The 22,165-nt window shown below is 41.8% G+C and overlaps 2 long non-coding RNA genes across 2 annotated transcripts in view; both read left to right on the forward strand.

The window, feature by feature from the left end:
- LOC309654339 overlaps nt 1-22,165 on the forward strand; it is a 1,078,238-nt gene that overhangs the window by 761,503 nt on the left and 294,570 nt on the right. The gene's annotated exons all lie outside the window — the stretch shown is intronic.
- Nucleotides 5,430-22,165, forward strand: part of LOC309654370 — a 39,052-nt gene continuing 22,316 nt past the window's right edge. The window contains exon 1 of the long non-coding RNA XR_014260196.1: nt 5,430-20,416. This is a non-coding gene — a long non-coding RNA (uncharacterized lncRNA). The remainder of the gene's footprint in view (nt 20,417-22,165) is intronic.

Consider the following 22,165-nt stretch of genomic DNA (forward strand, 5'->3'; position numbering starts at 1 on the left):
AACTTTTCTTTTCTTTCTTCCTTTTCTTTTTTGAGTCAGGAAATGCACTGGATATGGAAACCCAGACTATCTCTTGATGTTTTCAAATAGCAATGAGGCAGAAGAGCAAGGTCTTAGGCCAAGAAATAGTGTAAACTGTAATTTTGCCGTAAACATGTTGCAAATTGACTTTCTTCTCAGCCTTTCCCTCTAGAAGAAGCTCTGTGAAGCCTTTGAGGTGAGCCTTGCTTCAGTCCGCTCCTCTGTCTGCTGTCTCTTATTTGCTCTATTCCTTCATTTGGGAGGAGGCAGAGGGATAGACACACAATGAATTAGCCATGAGTACATAGGGGGTCTTCCGGATTGCGCTCACCCAAGGCAGTTCCATTCAGCTCAACAGATTTACTGAGCACCTACCAAGAGTCAGTAACTGTGCTTGGCAATGGGATGCAAAGACAACTAAGGTAGAGGCTCTGCCTTTAAAGAGCTTATTGTTTGATGGACTCACAGGACAGAGACACTTGTTGATGTGCAGAAGGAGCAAGTACACTGGAGAAAAACCCTCTGCCAAGGTTCCTACCAGTAGACCTAAAGGGTAGATGGATAAGCCATGGCAGGTAGATGGGCTGCAGATGGGTCATATTTGCAGTGAGACATGGAGACTGAGGGAGAGCACATTTCTATATTGCTTATAGCTTAATGGGTTGGATGGAACCTGCATATGGCAAAATTGGGGCCGGGTAATGGCAAAACAATCCCTGATTTATAAATTCTTTACCAATCCGGATGATATGGATCAATTTTGCTGCCTCAGAGAATTTTGCCATTGAAAACAACCACCCACACCTCCTTTAATAGGAGAGTGTTACAAGAATAAAGGTAGATAATAAACTATTATCCACATTTATTATGCTGCTGATTAAGCTGGGTGAGTCTACTCCTCCAGGCTTGCTGCTGGGCATTTTCTACCCTGAGACAAATGCCAAAGTGATCCTGTCATAGAGTTTCTCTTGGCCTTGGTTGCTTCTTTCTGGGGGTACAGTCTGGTCAATGAGTTGTAGGGAAACTCTATTTTTTTAAAAATGCACATGATTATTTAGAAATTCCAAAAGGAGTTATTACTAAGATCAGTTCTAAGCTGCAGCTTCTTCCTTGTCAAAAGCTATTGTAGCTATTTTTCAGACCCCCATAGATTGTGTCACAGAGAGAAGAGACTTTGCTCTTTGTTGTTCAAATACCAAAGAGAGCATTAAAGGTAGGAGAAGATGTTTGAGAAGGGGAAAGGGATAGATGAAACATGCAAGGTGTCCTGGTTGGATAGGACTCCTCAGAAGCCCACTGAGGATATTACAGGGGCTCAGGACAGCATAAGCCCACCTACAGTTGTAGGGCCCTGAGATAGATGTAGACTTCTTCCTTACAACTTGGACTTCTCCTATCTGATTTTAATTTCTGCTGTAGTGCAAAACAGTTTCTTGAACATAGGATGCCCTTCTACTCAGTGGAGAATGAAGGTCAAATGTTGACATTTAACAGGCAGGCAGCCAGGAAAGAGACAGTATGTTGGTCCTGGGATGAGTGACTGTTCTGAAGCTCTCTTATGCACTTCAAGTCCTCTTAGCCTTGCCTGTCTCTTGTGCCAGCTACTGCTGCAGACACAGTTCTCTGCAGGCTCCCACCAGCTTTGCACAAGTGTGCCCTGGGAGCATCATGCCGAGGCTTGTGCTGCACATGCTGTTCCTGCCCTGGCTCTGCTGTCTTGGGCCACAGGAGCTCACAGGGGCTCAGTGAGATGGCCCAACCTATGACTCTCTATCTTGTAGACTGTCAGAGACTGCAGGGGTTAATGGTGTTGGTGGAGGTTTTGAGAAGACCCAGGAATGAAGAGATAACCTTTCCACTAAGCTCTAGACTTATATATCCAACAGCCTAATTGATTTCTCCACTTGAATATCCAGCAAATATTTCAAATTTTTAAAAAAATGGCCAAATAAAATTTTTAACTTTTCCTTTTAAGCCTATTCTTCGGTGAATTTTTTTTATCTCCATAAATGTCAGCACCATAAATATACTCACCTCCTCAGGTCAAAAACTTTAATTCATCTTTTGTCTTCACCCATTACATCTCATTTATCTACAAGTCCTGTTGATTCCACCTGCAAAATATATCTCAAGTCTGCCCCAGTTTCTTCATTTTCACTGCAACTACCCTTGTACAAGACATCACCATCTCTCATTTGGATAACAGGAATAGCCTCTGGACACTGATCTCTCTGGTTCCCACTCTTGCTCCCCAACAGTACTTTCTTTATACAGTAGCCAAAGGAATATTTTAAAACTATAAATCAGATCATGTCACACTTAAAATTGTTCCCCATCTGGAACACTGAAAATACCAAATGCTGGAAAGGATGTGAATCAACAGAAACTCATTCGCTGTTAGTGGGAATGAAGACGGTACAGCAAAAGACAGTTTGGCAGTTTGTTACAAAACTAAATATACTCTTACCGTATAATTCAGGAATCAAGCTCCTTGGTATTTACCCAAAGGAGTCGAAAGCTTATGTCTACACAAAAACCTGCATATGAATGCTTACAGCAGCCTTATTCATAATGGCCAAAACTTGGAAACAACCAAGATATTCTTCAGTAGGTGAATGGATAAATACAATGTAGTACGTCAAGACAATTAAATATTATTCAGCCTTAAAAAGGAATGAGCTATCAAACCATGAAAAGCATGGAGGAAATTACTAAGTAAAAGAAGCCAATCTGAAAAGGCTACATACTGTATGATTCCAACTATATGACATTCTGGAAAAGGCAAAACCATGGAGACAGTAAAAAGATCAGTGGGTACCAAGAATTCAGGAAACTGAGGGAGAAAGGAAGGGATTAATAGGTGAAGCATGGGATTTTTAGGGTGGTGAAACTATTCTGAATGATACTGTAATGGTGGATACGTGCCATTATACATTTGTCCAAACTCATACAATGTACAACACCAAGAATGAACCCTAATGTAAACTGTGGACTCTTGCTGTCTGATCACACTGACCTTTAGTGTCTCTGGAGCACATGCTCATTTTTTAACCTCAGGGCCTTTGCACTTATTGGACCTTCTGGCAGGAACGTTCTGCCCCAGATAGTGCCTGATTGACTCCTTGTTTTGCTGCTCAGGTCTCTGCTTTTTGTCACCTCCTTAAAGAGGCTGTCCCTAATGACCATCCAAACTAGGATATCCCCTTATTCCTGTCCTGCCGCTGCTATTGGTTCACTATGTTTTGTTGTCTTCTTAGCATGCATTCCAATTCAAAAGTATCTTATTTATTCGTGTTTGCTTCATCCCTGCCGTAAACCCTGGAATATCATGGAACCTCAATACTTATTTGTTGAACTTGTGGCATAGGAAATAAAATAAAGTTTTAGATAAGATTTACCCTAAGGAATCATTCAGAAAATTGCACAAGTACTTATTTTATTTATGTCTCTATCTCTGTCACATCAAACGGCTCTGATCCATAACATCATGGTGAGGGCAGAGACCAAATTAGTATCATTCCTTCAAAATATAGCCCAGTGTCCAGCATTGTGCTTGGTGCACAGTAAGTGCTCGGTAATTATCTGATGAAAGAGTAGATAAATGAATAAATAAATGAAGGAAAAACACACAAAATAATAACATCTATTTTCACCTATGATTTCACTAAAGTTAGTTTTTTATGTCATATTTCAAATAAAGGGATGACAACTCAGTTGCATATTTCAACATTTGACTTAACAGAGGTACACTCAGAAATTTTATATTTAATAGCATAGACCATTTCCTCTCCTTTGTACCCTCAGTCCAATCAGTCACCACCTCTGGTAGCTTCTACCTGTGCCCTGGATATCCCTCTGCACTGCTCTTGACTCCCATAATCTCTACCTTTGCTTAAGACTTAGGGCTTCTTGCCTGGGTGATTGGTCTCCCTGCTGTAAGTCTTGCTGCTCTCTGATCCCTCCTCTCACAGCTGCACAGAGCCACCTTTCCAAATCACAAATCTGATCGTGTCACTCTCCTCATTAAAACACTTCTAGGATGTGTTAGCTTCATCCTTAGCTTCTAGGATGAGGCTCAAACTTCTCCATCTCCCTTTAGCCCCATCTTCTGTCATACCTCCAGTCACAGTGACCTTTAGTTCCCCAGACATCACACAGGTTCACGCCTCTGTGTGACACTGCTTTGGTTTCCTCAGTGTAGAATTCCTTTCCTTCCCTGCCCATTCTTCCAAACTCTCCATTCAAACTTCTTCCCAGAAGTCCTCCCCAGTGTTCCCTTTATCTCCCCACCCCTGTCTTACTGAGATCCCCACTTCTGTCATACACACTAGCTTACATAGAGCAACTTACTCGCTAAGTGGTCTGGTGCAAGTGACTTAATTGCTCCCTCTCTGCCTCACTTTCTTTATCTGTAAACCGGGAATAATAAAAAGGGCATTGTGAATGACATGTAAAGTGTTTTTTTTTTTAAAGACTGGACTTTATATATGTAGCACTTTTCATATTGTATATAATTATAAATTTACATTGCCCTCTTCTTCTCTGGAGTCACCCTTTCTACCCCCTGCCTACCAAAACAAATGAGCTTCAAGTTTCTGTATCCTGGTGGTTAGGGTCTTCTCTTGGCCCAGAGAGAATAAATACAGGTTTGCTTTGCAAAGTCTTAGCTTATAGAGGAAATAAGTAAAGCTAGATTTTTCAGGAGAGATAGACAGTATCCTTAAGACAAAGGATGTCATGTGTCTGTAAAGGATTTGGAGGGGGTGCTTTGTCTCATTCCCACCTCGAGGAGGTTGGATGGGGAATGGTGCTGGCTGCCTGGCCACCACGCTGTGGGTGGGAACCATGGTGGAAGAGCCGCTGGCCCACTATTGATGCTACGTAAATAGAGCTGCTAACTTGTCTTAGTGATGTGACCCAAGACCAGCGGGCATTCTCCCCAGGGGCAACACTATAACTGCCCCAAATTCTTGTATAACCCTAAGGAGGTGAAGGGGTCTCCCTAACATGACTGAAATTTAAAACATCACAAATCTTTTTTTTTTTTTTTTTTTTTTAATATTTACCTATGTTACACCTTAAGGCACGTGGTCAGTCTTTTTTTTTTTTAATTAATTAATTAATTAATTTATTTATTTTTGGCTGTGTTGGGTCTTCGTTTCTGTGCGAGGGCTTTCTCTAGTTGTGGCGAGTGGGGGCCACTCTTCATCGCGGTGCGCGGGCCTCTCACTATCGCGGCCTCTCTTGTTGCGGAGCACGGGCTCCAGATGCGCAGGCTCAGTAGTTGTGGCTCACGGGACTAGTTGCTCCGCGGCATGTGGGATCTTCCCAGACCAGGGCTCGAACCCGTGTCCCCTGCATTGGCAGGCAGATTCTCAACCACTGCGCCACCAGGGAAGCCCCACAAATCTTTGAATAAATGCTCAGAGCCATATTTGATTTCATTTAGAACATATAAAGCTTATTTGAAGTCATTTTTTTCACCTGAGTTATCTGGAACAAATTTATACTCCTCCCATTTATGTGTAGTGTAACTCTCTGTATGTGCATGTGTGTATTTTTTAGTCTGTATGTCATGGTACATGTGATATGAGAAGAAATGGCAGGTATTAAGAGTTGCAATCAATTTATCAAATAAAAATACCAGATGCACAGTTACATTTAAATTCCATATACATATGAATAATTTTTTAGAATAAGAATGTCTCATGCAATATTTGGGATGTACTTATATAAAAATTTATTCATTGTTTATCTGAGTTCAAACGTAGCTGGGTTCCTGTATTTCATTTGGCAACCCTAGCAGGTATGTGTGTCTATGTGTGCATGTGTATATATGTGTGTGTGCATGTGTGTGCATGCAGCTGCATGTATGGGGACTGGGGGACTCTGCTTGCATTATTAGATTAGAAACTTAATTTACTTTTTCTCTTGTTTAACATAGCTAAAGATTAAAGACCTTATAGAAACATACACAGGGAGCAGTGCCTGACATAGTACAATAACTGTGAATGTTTTCAGATTCCCTGAGCTCTCTTAAAACATACTGAGCTAAGTCAAGCATATAAAAACTTATTTGGCCAACTTCTGTGTCCCATCTCCTTCCCAATTTTTTCTCCTTCTCAATGGGGTCACCTTTACTTTGATTCACAATTTCACGAGGACAATAGCGCTTAACAACGGTATCTGTTATTTTGTATTATCAAGCATAGATAGATACATCTAGAAAAAATGAAGCTCATGCAAGGACCACAATTGTAAGTCAAAACTACTCCACATACACCAGTTGACCCAGTCTTACCAGGACTTCAGTTTTAAGACCTTCCCTGCATCTGCTTACATTCCTGACCTTTTCAGGTTGGGTGTCATTATCCCTGACATAACCCACAGAAAGACAGCTTTGCTAGATTCAAAGGTGCATTTCAATAAAAAGAACAGCCTGTCTCTCTGGATAACTATGATACTCAAGTCAGCTTATATAGAGGAGTCCATTCCCATGATCTAGGGCTATTGTTCAAATTCCTCCTCCTCCTGGGCAGTTTGGTAGCATTCTGGGGATGGTATCTGTAGTGTGTCCCAACTTTTCCAGCTTAAATAGCTCAGTCCCCACAGCTGGCCCTACCAGTTGCTTCTGCAGTAGGACAAAGCTTGGACCTGGGCATTTAGCAAGGTTTCTTCCACAGACTTGGGCTGATCACTGCTTCATTGATCTGTCTCATCCCTGCATTATTCTTTCTCTTGACTACCATGCTACTGGAAGAATATTAAAATATCCATGGATTAATTAGCTCTGCCCTCATAAGCTAATCACTGAATGATTTCAACTGCATATTTGCAAAAGCTAGAAGTCTCTTTGACTTGAATCTCTGTGTTAGGGCCTCTTGCTTTGGTCATAATCCCTCTAGGTTTATGCCATTGCTACTTCAAAGGGCCAATCATCTTGGATGATTCCACAGTAAAGACTTAAAGTTCGTCTGCAAGGCCAGACAGAAAGAGCTCTTTTCCAGCTGACTTGGTTTTATCAGCCACAATAACAGCCAGTCAATGAGCTATCTATGGACTCATGCATGGATGATCCAATTCAGTTGTTAAGGTGCCTGAAACAACATCATCCCATTGATTGCTTCACCATTAACGACAATCAGCTCTTGTGATGCCCCAAAATACCTATTAGATTGGGAACTTTTCAATAGAGTCATAATCATGGCAGGTATGTAGATATGACCCAGATGGGTCCCAGGGGATGCTTCCTTGCCTTAATTCCAAACCATGAGCTTTCCTGATTGTGATTATAATAAGGGAATGCATTGTGTGTGAAGGGGTGGGGAGATGGAGGGTGTCAGCCACTTTAGGACGAACAATCCTTTTCTCAGTGAGCACAGGTGAGGTTCTTCCTTTGGTCAGTGATCACAGCCAAGGGGACTCTCACTATTTCTAATTTTCATAATTACCATAAACTTATAGTAGTCACTTCATTTCTCACAGAGACCTACTTGTTCTCTCAAATCCAGATAAACTGGCAATGGCAGCTGAAATAATCCATAATTTTAACAACTGTATTGAATCAACCACAAAGGAGCTGAGTCAATGAAAAGTGATTGCCCACAATCTGCTCTTTTTTTCCCATTTTGTTTCAAATGGAAGCAAACATGTATATATATTGTTTGTGTTTATCTGATTTATGTTCATTTGTTTCTTGTTTGAATAGAAATGAGCAAGTCTGGTCCATTTACTCATTCAGGAAAAGAAAGTGTTTTACACTCAGAGGTCCAAAATATACTTCATATTATTTTTAGAAGTAGGTAGAAAATAAATTATACATTTTTTAAGAATAAAAAGAGTTTCAAACCCTGAAATTACATTGAAACATTAAATTTATAGAAAAATATAGGAGAAAGTATCCAAAAAGCCATTTTCTATGAGAAAAGAAAATCTTTGTAAAATGAGTGCAGAATAAGTACAGAAATCATGAAAATGGAAACATACAAAGTAAAAACATTTAAAAGCATTGAAGTGCAAATACATAAATTATTTTTCCACTTGGAAAACAAAAACTAATGTATTATATTGGTTACATATATATATATATATATATATATACATACATATATATATATATATATATATATATATACATACATATATATATATATATATCTTCAGGCAAAAATATGATTTTCCAATTTGGGCCTTTTGGTTATAGGGAAGTTTGATCAGATTATGGAGGGTGAAGAAACAGAAGCAAAGGAGCTAAATTCTCCCACAGGTAGTTTGTAGTTAGTCTCTCCTGTTAAAGGACATGTCCCTGATAAATGCAGGCTCAGAGCTACTTTCTACTATTCCTGGTAGGTTCTGTGCATTTCTCTTGACTCTCCACTTCTCAATGTACCTACTGAGTTAAACTTGACTACAGAAATCAACTTCATATACTTGAAGAAATGATAACATTTTATTTTACCAGAGATGTCACAAATGTTGGTGCTGCCATCAGATAACATTCTCATAGGGGGAAAACTGCTTTGTTTAACCAGACAACAAATTTTCTTTTGAAAATTCAACGTATATTAAGGAGCAACTGGTATTTATAGTCTTCGGAGTATAGAATATTTTTCTTTTAACTAAAAGAAGGACTCCACTGTGCTCTGAGATTGCAAAAAACAACAGGCTCTGGGACAGTTTATGCTGTTAAAGGAATAGTTGAGCTGCAAGGTGAGTGGTCCTCATGCAGAACAAGCCACACCTCAGAGGCTTGATTCAAGACGGACTTGTTCCAGTAGCTATGCTTTTGCTTCAACTAACATCCCAAACCCTCTATTCTTGTTCTTTCTTTCCATTCAGCACTAACTTTGTTACTCACTGGCTGTATGATCCTGGGGGGAGGAATTTATTTCCTCTGGGACTTAGTTTTTCCATCTGGAAAACAAGGATTTGAGGCTTGCTCAGTGGTTCACAACCATTCATTTTGATGGCATCACCTTACTGGATGCTGTTCATATGGGTACTCACCTTGGTGACCCCAGATGTAACAAAGCTCAGGGTACTACAGCAATTTGTCAGTTGCTCTGCGATGGTGAACCAATGTGTTGCTGGCTGTGGAAAAGGTAAGGTGTCAGCTGCAACAGCTATTTTTTCCCATTTCACTGTGCAAATGACTAAGAATGAAGTTCCTTTAGGGATAACATAGAATGATCTCTAATTTAAATAAATTTTTTAAGTAAATAATGTCCAACTTTCGTACTCTATCTTACTTAACAAACTACTTCTCACATTCCTCCCACCTCTTTAGAAGACATTAGTGTTCGGTGATTTTATAAACAGGAAATATAGTGCAGTATCTCAGCAATGAGGTTAACAAATTGCTGTTACAACAGGTAATGGATCTCACAGACATAGTACTGAGAAGGATAAACCAGGTACAAAAGATAAATATGGCATGATTCCTTCTACATAAAGTTAAAAACAGATAAAGTTAGACAGAGACATTGGACTAGTAGTTAGTTACGTTAATGAAGAGTTATGACTGGAGAGGCAGGAGGTGGTTTCTGGAGTTCTGGGAAAGTTCTATTTCTTTATCTGGGTAGGGGTATGTGTTTGCTTTGTGAAGATTCATCACACTCTAGACTTAAGATTTGAGCACTTTCCACATAGATATATTTACTTAAAATGATTCCATAAATAAAAGCTACACAGGACTAGATGTCCTAAAAGGGAAAGACAGCAGAGAAAAATAACATTATCTGTTGAGTGTTTACCATGTGCCAGGCACTGGTGAAATGTTTGTGGATACATTATTTCATTTAATTCTCATGACACTATTCAAATGCTATTATCCCCAGTTTACTGATGAGAAAACCACAATACAGTAAGTTCCCTACATAAAAATCTTCAAGTTGCGAACTTTCAAAGATGCAAACGTGCGTTCACATGTCTAATCACATGTCCTTTCACATGTCTGGTGTACATTGTCACGTGCGTGCATCCTCTACAAATGGTTGTGTTTTTGTGTATTTTACTGTACAGCACTCTTGCTGTGCAACACGAGGAGCTTACTAATGAAGACCTGATGGAATTGGAGGCCCAGAGAAAGGACAGAGAGAGACAAGAGGAAGAAGAAGTAACTGAAGAACCCAAGAGATTCACGACACAGGAAACGGCAAGGGGATTTTCTTTATTTGAGGTGGCACCGTTAGTTTTTGAGGCACAGGACCTGAATGTAGAACAGTATACAAAGGTTGCAGAAGCCCTTCAGAATGCAATCCAGTGCTACCATGTTATCTATGACATGAAAAAAAGAACTACTACCCAGACATCACTGGATCGTTTTATCAAGAGGGTATGTAGAAATGAATCCAGCAAGAAACCAGAACCTGTGCCATCAACGTCAGGCATGAGTGAAATTGCAGCTTGCCCTCCATCTCCTATTGCTGACAATCCTTCAGCTCTACCATCTCCCACCTCCTCTCCCTCCTCCAGTCAGTAACTCTTCTTGTCTGCTCACTCGATGCCAGCCCCTGTATGCCAGCTGTTGTACTGTACTACTGTACTTTTCAAGGTACTATACTGTAAGATTAAAAATATTTTCCTTATTTTTTCGTGTTTCTTTTTTATGTATTATTTGTGTGAAAAGTGTTATAAACCTATTAGAGTACAGTACTGTATAGCCAATTGTGTTAGCTGGGTGCCTAGGCTAACTTTGTTGGACTTACGAACAAATTGGACTTAACAAACGCGCTCTCGGAATGTAACTCGTTCGTATGTAGGGGACTTACCGTACAGAGAGATAAATTAATATGTCCAAGGTCCATGCAGCTAGAGACAGGTGACAAACCTCAGACTTTTGAATGCAGTGCGATTGCTCTGACCACCGCAATCCAGGAAACGATGCACTCATTGTGTCATGGACCCCAGTGTGTGTGTTGGCGGGGGAGGTCATTTACTGTCCTGGAGCCTCAGTTTCCTCCACTGCCTCTTTTAGCTCCCACATTCTAGCTCCATCTTGATTTGCTAACAGATTCACTTGTCTCTCCACTTCCCCTTTTGTCCTTGGTCACCTGCCTCAAAAAAAACCCTCCAGTTACAGCCCAATGATTTATTAGCATGCAAATAGAACTTTAGCCTAAAAGTACAACTGCAGAATCATTTTTTTCCCTTTGTAGGCCTATGGAGTGCTGCATATGTAGGGATTGCCTGAATGTGTTCTGCTGGAATGTTGTTGTTATCATTTAACACAATTCTGTCAACCTTTAAGTCATCCTTGCTGCGTTCTTGCCACCACCCAAACAGGGGCTGGGTTCCCTAAACAAGGCGCTGTTGGGCTGCATCCTGTTCATTAGATAATGCCTTTTGAGGAATGCATCCCAGCACTTGAGGCAGCTCCCAGCAGAACAACCTGCCATTTGTGATGCCTTCTTCAGGTTAAACATTTTAGATTAATCAATAAGTAAATGGCAAATAAATGGCATGAGCCCCATGTCCAATCTAAATGAGATCAAGGGAAGAAGCAGAAAAGGGCAGTTTCGGCATTGTCCAATACACCTTGAGCAGCGCTACCTTCAGCTCTGTCTACTTGAGGTGAAACATCCAGATGAAAAGTGAACAACGCAGTGCATCCTCCAGATGTTTTAGAACATCAGGGTGTCTGGCGTCCTTTACCTTGACACACTGACTTCATTTTGAGGTGCCAAAGGTGCTGTTGTTCTGAATCTCTGTCACCCAGAAGAAAGGTCGTGACTCTGGTGAGACATTCTCCTTCCTACAATATAAATCTAACCAGCTAGCCCAGGGAATACAGAGGGACGAAAATTCGAGGCCAGCACAGAAGCGTCTTAGCTTTGAGAATTTGCCAAACACTGCCAAATACATGTTTCATAAGGAATTCCATTCATTTCTCCCAATTCCTTCTGCTAATTTACCTCAGTTACACTTTTCAGATGTGTAATATCTCATTTTTGAGGAAAAATACGTCATAGCCAAAAGAGCTGACCTTCGTGCATTTTCAGACTCTGTGCTGTGTCCCTGACAAATGAGACACCAAGGCCTTTCCATATTCTGTTTGGGGGTCTATTGGCTGAGGAATCCTTGTTCATCCCACCTGCCTGGCATCTAGGATCATGATGAATTGTCTCCAACTCTAGCCTCAGATTGTTTTTTAACATTTAATTTAGTTTCTTCCTGTGCTTGGATGAACATGGCCATGTTATGGATTTCTGCTCTAATGTACACCAGCAGGCTGGAAGAACAAGCCTCAGCAAGCTGTGGAAATTAGAGAGGCTGGATCAATACGCAAGGTCACGACCCCCTGGCTCCGATTCTGTACACTGTCCTGAAATTCTCTCCCTTGAAAATCCTTCTGCTGCTTCTAATGTGAAGCCATGTGTATTCCCAGAGAGGAATTCATGTAAACAAGCCTACCCCAGCCTCTCACATCTCAGGGAGGGACACCCATAATCACAAACACTGAAAAATTTGTGTAAACAACAGCCTAGGAATATAAACATCTGGGCATTCGCTTTATGTGCCGTTTGTTAACTCCATTGTCCAAAGACCCTTTCAGAGGGAGCACAAATAGATGAGGACAAAGAGAAAGCAGACTTGCCAATTCTGGAGCAAACCTCTAAGAAATTATCTTTTATCATGCACCTACCTCAAACAAAAGGCACAATCTTCAGTGCCTATGCCTTGGCATTTTTATGGAACACAGAATGGTAAAACATCAAACTGATTTAAACTCTCAGGAATATCTCTGGTCTCAATGAAATATAGATTGAGGAGAAAATAGTTGAAAATATTTTAAAAGATAGCAGATGCCAATAATACTACAAATTTAGATCTTGTCAATATAAAGGGCCTGCCTTTTCAAATACAAAGCAATATTCCTAACAGACTAGTTTTCCATCTGGAGATTTAGAAGTTTATGTTGTTCAGACTTATAATTTTCCTGGATGGAAATAACTAATGCATCAAAACTTCAAACCTGCAAAGGCAAACCTGCTACTGGTAATTTATCATATTCACTAATCATTGGTTCCAAAATGACCTGACATCAGAATGATCAATTTAGGGAAAAAAAAAAATCTTAAAGATCTGTCTTTTGAGGAGAAGCTTAAGGGTGTGAAAAAAAATGGGAGAAGAAGGGAGGTTCAGGTCAGGAAGAGGGAAATGCAGTCCCAAGAGCCCCTTTTCCTCTGAAATGTGGGTGCCACTTTCACTTTGTAACTCTGAAGCTGCATAGCCCAGAGAAGGGGGATCTCTTTTATTTGGAGAGTAAATTCAGTATGTGATAAGGCACATCCTTATCTAAACCCCTATTCAGGAACAACAGCAGAAGCACTTTCTGTACAGCCCAGTAATTCTATAGTGTTTGGTAGTTTTGCTTCAGAATTTAGAAAAAGGTTTGTATTCAGAAGAGGTATCCTTCTGTTTCATTTTTGAGAAACACTTAGTCAATCTCCTGTCTTTCTATTATATCAGAGATCTTAGACAAAATAACATCACACTTTAAATGTTCAGATGGAAAATTAGTTTATTGAGATATTGCTTTGTACTTGAGAATGTATATCCTTGCTGCCAAAGGATATTATTTGCAAGAACTCGAGAAAATTAGGAGGTTCTCTTTGCAGCACAGGGATTAAATGCAAAACAGAGTGAATTTGCATTTTTCTAGCACTTGATTTTAAAAGGGAAATATACACATATACCTTATTTTCTATGGAAGTGCTAAAAGAATCACATTTGTTCCTATCCTATAGGAATAGCCTCAATTAAAGATCTGTATATGAACAGGGATTGGGTGACGATTGGTGAAGGAGTGATTTAGAAGACACAAAAAGTCAAGAGATGAGGATTTACTACTACTGCTACTATGTTTTCTACTCCATTTCTAAGTGAAGGCTTTCAGTTTGAAAATAAAGTTCAAGTTTGATCACAATGGCAGGTCACAAAGAGTATTTTGGATGAATAAGTGGCAACGTAGAATCATAAAGTCTATAGCAGGATCCAGACTAACCTCAAAATTATCTTCTCTTAGGCGAAATATTTACCATGTCAGTTTTTCAGATGATGCACCTAAGATCTTGAGACATTTAGATGTCTGGTCCAAAGTCTTCTAGTGAGGGGTACAGAATAGACTAGAATTTTGTGTTTCTGCCTCTTGATATAGGGCTTAACCTTCATATAAGGCTGTGTCCCATTTCAGGGATCTACAGGATTCTACCCCCTAACGCACATTTAGAACTCTACCACAATAAAGGGTTCTGTCCCAATACAGGGCTCGATTCATAATGTAGGGCTATGCCCTCCCGTACAGGGATTTGCCTCTGTTCCGGCAATTTAACAGTGCGTAACAATTTACCCCTAAAATCAGTGGCTCAACACATAAACAGAATTTATTTGTTCATGAATCTATGATTCGGACAAAGCTTAACGTATATAGCTTGACTCTTTCCCACGTGGCATCATCTGGGGCATCTCGTATCATCTGGAGCTCCCTTCGGTCAAACTGGATGTTGGCCAGAGCCTCAGTTCCTTTCCATGCGTCCTTTCCACCTGGGCTAATTTGGGCTTTCTCACAGCATGATGGCAGGCCTTGTCAGAGTGGAGTGGGCAGGCGTCACCCAAAGATCTAGTCTTGGAAGCCACATAGCATCCCTTCTGCCTTAAGCTATTGGTTGAAGCAAACAGAAGCCCCTGCCCAAATCCAAGAGAAGAGAGCATAGACCTCACTTCTCAGTGGGAGGAGCCTCAATATCACATTGTAAGGTGAGCAAATGGAATGGGTGATATTGTTGCTTGTAGGAAAATACAGTCTGTCACAATCTGCCTTCTGGTCACAACAGTTCAAATCCCACACATGCAAAATTTTCTCATGCCCTCCCTCTGAGCCCCCACATCTCAACCTATTAAGGCCTCAGCTTTAAGTCCAGGATCTCTTTGTCTAAATTAGGTCCTGATAAAGAGGAGGCTTTTCCAGTGTGGTTACTCACTCTGCTCCTAGAGCACTGGTCCTCTTGTTATTAAGCCCTGTGAAGTTATGAAGAGACATAACTCTGAGTGGATGGATGGCTCATTTCTGCTCCACTTGGCCTCAAATAGGGTGGCTCTAAGGCTGGGTACTGGAATCACCTGAAGTGTCACTCACTCACATGTCCAGTAAGTGGGTATTGGCAGGAGGCCCTCAGTTTCTCTCCCGATGGGCCTTTCCATGTGGTTTCTTTGCATGGTGAGCTTGGGCTTCCTCACAGCTTGATGGCTGGCTTTCCCAGCACAAACAACCCAGAGTGAGCTAGCTGGAAGCTGTCATCTTTTTGTGAGCTGGCCTCAGAATTCACGGAGAATCACTCTGCTGCACTCTGTTGGTTGGAGCAGCCTCAAGTTCTGTCCAGATTCTAGTGGGAGAGCCCTAGGCTCCAGTCTCAGTGGGAGAAGCCTCAAAATTACATTGTGAGAAGACCAGGTGGGATGGGAGGCACCATTGCTGTCATTGAGGGAAAGGCAGTCTGCTGGAATGGGCTGCCTTGCAAATTGGTGAACTCCTTTTCACTGGGGCCATTCACACTGAGACTGAATGACCAGCAGCCAGCAGTGATGTAGAGGGGATTCTGTTACGGGTAGAAGGTTTGACTATATGACCTCTGATGTCTCTTCCAAATCTCAAATTATATGACGCTATGAAAAAGTCAGTTGAACCCAGGTAATTTAAAGACTTCAGGGAATGGAATTGTATAGCCCTGTGACATAAGAAAAGGGACAGAGGAAATGGATGTATAGATAAATAGAACGGGCCAAGAATGCAGTTCTGAGACAGTCTGTGTCCAAATATTAGGACCGTGTCTACTAAAAAGAAGAAAATGCCATGACCTCAGCCAGAGTGCAGGGGGATACTGTCCAGGCTGGTGAGGAAGGTGGCAGCTCATCTAGGAGTTTATATTAAGGGCTGAAACCAGAATGAACCTGAAAGCACGCAGAGAAAAGGAATGTACCTTCTGCTGGTCTGGAAGGCAGACACATGCAAAAAGCTGTGAACCTTTGGATCAATAAGAGTTAAATGTGATTGTGTGTGTGAAAGGACTTTATAAACTGTAAAGTGATGTATCAATTTGTTTATTGTGTTTGGGACTTTCATTCATACAGCAGAGACTTTTGTAAACAAAGCTGAACCCTCTCTTGCTCTCTATCCCACGCATGGATTGCTTACCTTTGGTCAGATCATCTTTCCATGAAGTGGTTTGTCTGTGTGCTTCCTGTGAGATCCTTTCTTAGTATTCTCAGTCAATCAATCAGTTTGGTTAAAATATTGGCTCCTAACCAATGGCAGGGGTTGTGTCAGTGGGCACAGCCTCAGAGGATATTGCTCTGGGTCTGCTTGTTGTCTCTTATCGCATCCTCTTCTCATCGGTTTTTCAAAACCAGGCACTTTTTCTGCTGCTCTTCACTGGGCTGGCTTCCAACAGTACCTTGCTCTGGGGCAGAACTGGAAGGGCAAATGCATAATTCAGTGGTTTGTACTTTGCATCTATTAACCATGGGACCAAATGCAGGAATGACACAATGGTGAGGCTTTTGCTTAGATAGTGTTTTTTCTGAGTGAGGCTTAACATTCAAACCAATTTATAGTTCCTTTGCATAGTAGATAAGTATCATAATAGTCTTTTAATAGATGACTCAACGGAAACACATACATTATAAGGTCAATGTCACTGCAAATTATTACAGCAGGTCCAATTCAAGGGTCCTAACTCTCTATGTCTAACTTTTACTACTAGATTATACATAGTACATAGTAGGTATTTAAAAATATCCATTGAACTTTATTATATTATCAATAGGCAATTAAATAAAACGCAACTTCAAGGGTTTTTTAAAATCCAAGACTGACTTAAAACAGACCCATTCAACTGGTTTGAAAATCTGGCAGAATAATAACCATTATGTTTCCATTGGATAAATGATGGCAGTTAGATAAGGTCTCAACTTTATGCTAGGTTTGGAAGTAGAGATAGAGCTGTTGTGCTAAACCTTTATTTCTTTTCTATACCTTACACTTAAATATCCTTTACAAAGTACAAATATTCATGATTTTATTAATTCACAGAACAAGCCTTGATGATCAGTTGGCATAAATATCATTCCCATTTAAAAGATGGGAGTCAAAAGGCTAGAAGTGATTCACTGGGAATTAGAGCCTAGGCCCATACTTTGGTTCAATTTTTTTTCCATTGCACTGCGATGTTAGCTAATAAAATGATAATAAAAATAATAATAACAACAACTATTCATTGAATGTTTATTGTGTTCCAGGCCCTGTGCTAAGCATTTCACCCACGTTATCTCATGTAATCTTCACAGGAACTCTTAAAGGAGACATTATTATTAGTGTCATTTTACAGATGAAAAAACTCAGGTTCAGAGAGTTTGGGTAACTTGTGACAAAGTCTAAAGCTAGCAAGTGAAAGAGATGGGTTTTGAAACTATGCAAAAGTGTTTAACCACACACAGTGCTGTATAATTTCTTGCACCAGATTCCACAGAGAAAACTGGAGATGGTGGTAAAGAGTGTTGGTGAAAGAAATGGATAGGTATTTATTTAAAATAATATTTTACATTTTAAAATTAAGACTCAGTTTTATATGAATAAAAACGCTTACTCCTGAAAAGTTGAAGCTTCCTCCCTCTCCTCCAATTACTCTGTCACAGACCAGCTGATGCTCAAGTAGGAAGGAATGTTCTCTGGAGTGGATTTATATTTTATAAGATGGAATAGGCCATTTTCATGCCCCATTCACTCAGGCCTGTTCTCTATCTGTATCCTGGTAACACCTAAGCGTCTGTCCATTCAAGGATATCATCTGCCTTGGACAGGCCAGCCTGTGTAAACCACACTTTCCAGTTGCCTGGTTATCATTACTAATGTATCAGAATGCTTTCTGTGCATCTTTCAACCCAGTGAGCCGCAATTTTCTTATTCAACATGTTGTCTCTAGAAATTAGGCTTCTTGTTTAATGTGATCCTTCTCCTCTGCCTCAGGCTAGTTCTTCAGGGCCTCCATCGCAGGCTGCAGATCAGCCACTCTCACTGATGTTAAAGGCAGTGATGGGAGGATTTAGATTAAGAAAGTTTCCTTAAGAGCTCCTTCATCCTGATCTTCTACAATAAGCTAAAATCTAGGGAAATATCAAATGAGTCCAGGAACTTAATTCAGTCTGACCTTGAGATATCAAGTAACATGTAAGATATCTTGATCCAGGTGTCAAGGTGGGTCAAGCAAGGCCAGGTTCCTGAGTTCCACTGCTATGATTCTCTGCCCTACTCAACTTCCCATCACAGTGCTGAGGCTCACACAATGACTGATTTCCTAAGCAAGAGACTCAACAATATGTTGGGATCAACACTGCTGCCGGTTTGCACTCAGAAAAAAACCTATGGCCAAAATATCCTTCCACTTTTCCTCTCTGAAACTAAAACTATGACCTGGGTTCAGATACTTCCAATTTTTTCCCTTCTTGTTATATCATTAAAATGCATCCCCTCTTCAAGTGCTCATACTGCCTAATGGGAAAATAGGTTTTCCTATTTGCTTCTTACCTAAACGGGAAGAATTGCTTTTTACCTAAACGGGAAGGAAAAATTGCTTCTTACCTAAAAAATTGCTTCTTACCTAAACGGGAAGCTCCATGGCTTCCAATCACTTGTCATTTCATGTCATGTGTAATCATATCACACAGATAACTTTATTTAAGAATGTGGACCGTGCTGAACTGAAGTTGCTGTGGTCTGACTGTTTGTGTCCCCCAAAAGTCATATGTTGAATTTTAACCCTCCAAAGATGATGTATTAGGAGGTGGGGCTTTTGGGAGGTGCTTAGGTCATGAGGGTGGAACCTTCATGAATGGGATTAGTGTTCTTATGAAAGAGTCCCCACAGAGATCCTTTGCCCCTTCCACCATCTGAGGACAACATGAAAAGTCTGCGACCCAGAAGAGGGCTCTCACCTGACCATGGTGGTGCTTAATCCTGGACTTCCAGCCTCCAGAACTGTGAAAGATAAATTTCTGTTGTTTATAAGTTACTCAGCCTGTGGTATTACATTATAGTTGCCTGAACTAAATCCGAGTGTGTTTATATAATACCAGAACTTTCAAGGAACCTAAAGTTTTCTATTACCTGTGGTCCTCAATTATCTGCCATAGTAAATTTTTTCAAGGTATAATGATCTCCTTCTTGCTAAATCCAAGGAATGTCATTTGGCCTTTAGTTTCTTTCTCTTCTCTTTCCAGCTTTTAAACACTGGTGACAATTCATTTGAATCTTGTGACAAAAATTTACCTAACAAATGGTGTCCCCATGTTTCTCTCTCCTGGTTCTCTCCCACCTCTCTGATTTTTTTCTCCTCATGTAGGGGCCTCAGTTCTTGATTATCAGCCCTTATTTTTCCCAAATCTCACCCTGAGAGTAGTTACTCAGTCTTGGATTTCAGTACTATCACTGTGTAGATGAGTTTTAAATCTGCCTCGCCAACCTAGTCCTATATCCCTTATCCTGCCATTTTCTTAACATCACCAAATACCAAATCTAACCCATCATTTCTCCCCCTGAAATAGTTTTGTCCTGATTTTTCCACTTCTTTGAAAAATTAAGATGTGACGATTAGGCAGATGTGGACTGATGTGGTAGCAGGAAACTTGAGAAGAAAAGAATACACTCGCAAGAATTTTCTAAGGGATAAACATAGGATTTAATGACTGGTAAGATGTAAGGAATGATTCAAAGATAAAGAAGCTATTATTAGTCGAAGCATCTCCTTGGTGTCCTGGCAACAGGCTCTGTGTCACTTTGACTCCCTTCTTTGCTCATGCCTTACCTCCTTTCCCCAGCTAGCCAAACCACTTTTTTTTTTAAACTACTTTTTCTTATTTTCATCCTTTACCCATAGCTATAGGCTAAATAGATATTTGTTAAAATAATGAATAAATACAATGAACATATCTCAGTTTCAACCTTTTCTAAGGAAATTGATGTGATCTTCCAGTGGTTGCCAGAAGCTTTGAATGCTCACCCACCCTCTCAGTTCAGTTCTCTGCTGACAACTTTTGGAGGCCATTGTTGTTTTCAATTTGTGGTAGGAATCTGAAATCCACATGGTTCTTTCATCAACCACCTGATCTATATCAAAACTCTCTTATAAGCACAGTCATTCCAGGTCTTGGTTAATCCCTGAGGACAGGCCTGATCCTCTTCTGCCATTTCCAGCTCTACTCATCCTCTTACCAGAGCACTTTGTGGCTCGTGTGGTCGGCAGAATCACGGCTCCTCAAAGATGACCACGTCCTCATTCCGGTAACCGGTGAATATGTTGGTTATGTGGAAAAAGGACTTTGCAAATGTGATTAACAATTTGAGGCTGGGAGCTGAGGCTCGGGCTTCGGTCGGATCGCAGGGAGAGGACTGAGGCTGGCAGCGTGAACACAGCCTGAAGGGATTAGCGCACAACAGCGGGCTGGGAGGGAGACCGGGAAAAAGTCTGCAGCTGCCGAAGAGGCAAGAGACTTTTTCTTGCCTCTTTGTTTCGCGGCGCGCAAGGAGAGGGGATTCAGAGCGCCGCCTAAACGAACTCCAGAGAAGGGCGCGAGCCGCGGCGATCACCGCAGACCCCACAGCAACAGGGGCACAGAGGAAAAAAACGGAGAGACTCCCGCACAGAGGCTCGGCGCGGAGCAGCACTCACCAGCCCGAGAGGCTTGTCTGCTCCCCCGCCGGGGCGGGCGGGGCTGGGAGCTGAGGCTCGGGTTTCGGTTTCGGCTGGATCGCAGGGAGAGGACTGGGGCTGGCGGCGTGAACACAGCCTGAAGGGGTTAGCGCACCACAGCTGGCTGGTAGGGAGTCCGGGAAAAAGTCTGCAGCTGCCGAAGAGGCAAGAGACTTTTTCTTGCCTCTTTGTTTCGCGGCGCGCAAGGAGAGGGGATTCAGAGTGCCGCCTAAACGAACTCCAGAGAAAGGCGTGAGCCGCGGCGATCAGCACGGACCCCAGAGACGGGCGTGAGACGCTGGGGCTGCTGCTGCCGCCTCCAAAAAGCCTGTGTGTGAGCACAAGTCACTCTCTACATCGCCCCTCCCGGGAGCCTGTGCAGCCCGCCACTGCCAGGGTCCCGTGATCCGGGGACAAGTTCCCCGGGAGAACGCACTGCCCGCCTCAGGCTGGTGCAACGTCACGCCGGCCTCGGCCGCCGCAGGCTCACCCCGCCTCCTCTGTACACCTCCCTCCCCGCGGCCTGAGTGAGCCAGAGCCCCCGAAGCAGCTGCTCCTTTAACCCCGTCCTGTCTGTGCGGGGAATAGACGCCCTCAGGCGACCTACACGCAGAGGCGGGTCCAAATCCAAAGCTGAACCCCAGGAACTGTGCGAACAGGGAAGATAAGGGGAAATCTCTCCCAGCAACCTTAGAAGCAGCGGATTAAAACTCCACAAACAACTTGATGGGCCTGCAGCTGGTGAATACCTGAATAGACAACGAATCATCCCAAATTCAGGAGGTGGACTTTGGGAGCAGGATATATTAATTTTTCCCCTTTTCCTTTATTTGTGAGTGTATATGTATATGCTTCTGGGTGCGATTTTGTCTGTATAGCTTTGCTTTACAATAGCTTTATTTTACTTCACTATATTATAGCCTCTTTCTTTCTTTCTGTCTTTCTTTCTATTTTTTCTCCCTTTTACTCTGAGCCGTGTGGACGAAAGGCTCTTGGTGCTCCAGCCAGGCATCAGGGCCGTGCCTCTGAGGTGGGAGAGCCAACTTCAGGACACTGGTCCACAAGAGACCTCCCAGCTTCACGTAATACCAAACGGCAAAAATCTCTCAGAGATCTCTATCTCAACATCAAGACCCAGCTTCACTCAACGACCAACAAGCTACAGTGCTGGACACCATATGCCAAACAACTAGCAAGACAGGAACACAGCCCCATCCATTAGCAGAGAGGCTGCCTAAAATCATAATAAGGCCACAGACACCCCAAAATACACCACCAGACGTGGACGTGCCCACCAGAAAGACAAGAGCCAACCTCATCCACCAGAGCTCAGGCACTAGTTCCCTCCACCAGGAAGCCTACACAACCCACTGAACCAACCTTAGCCACTGGGGACAGATACC

This window comes from Balaenoptera physalus (assembly GCF_965194825.1).
Source record: "Balaenoptera physalus genome assembly, chromosome: 2".
Lineage (NCBI taxonomy): Eukaryota > Metazoa > Chordata > Mammalia > Artiodactyla > Balaenopteridae > Balaenoptera > Balaenoptera physalus.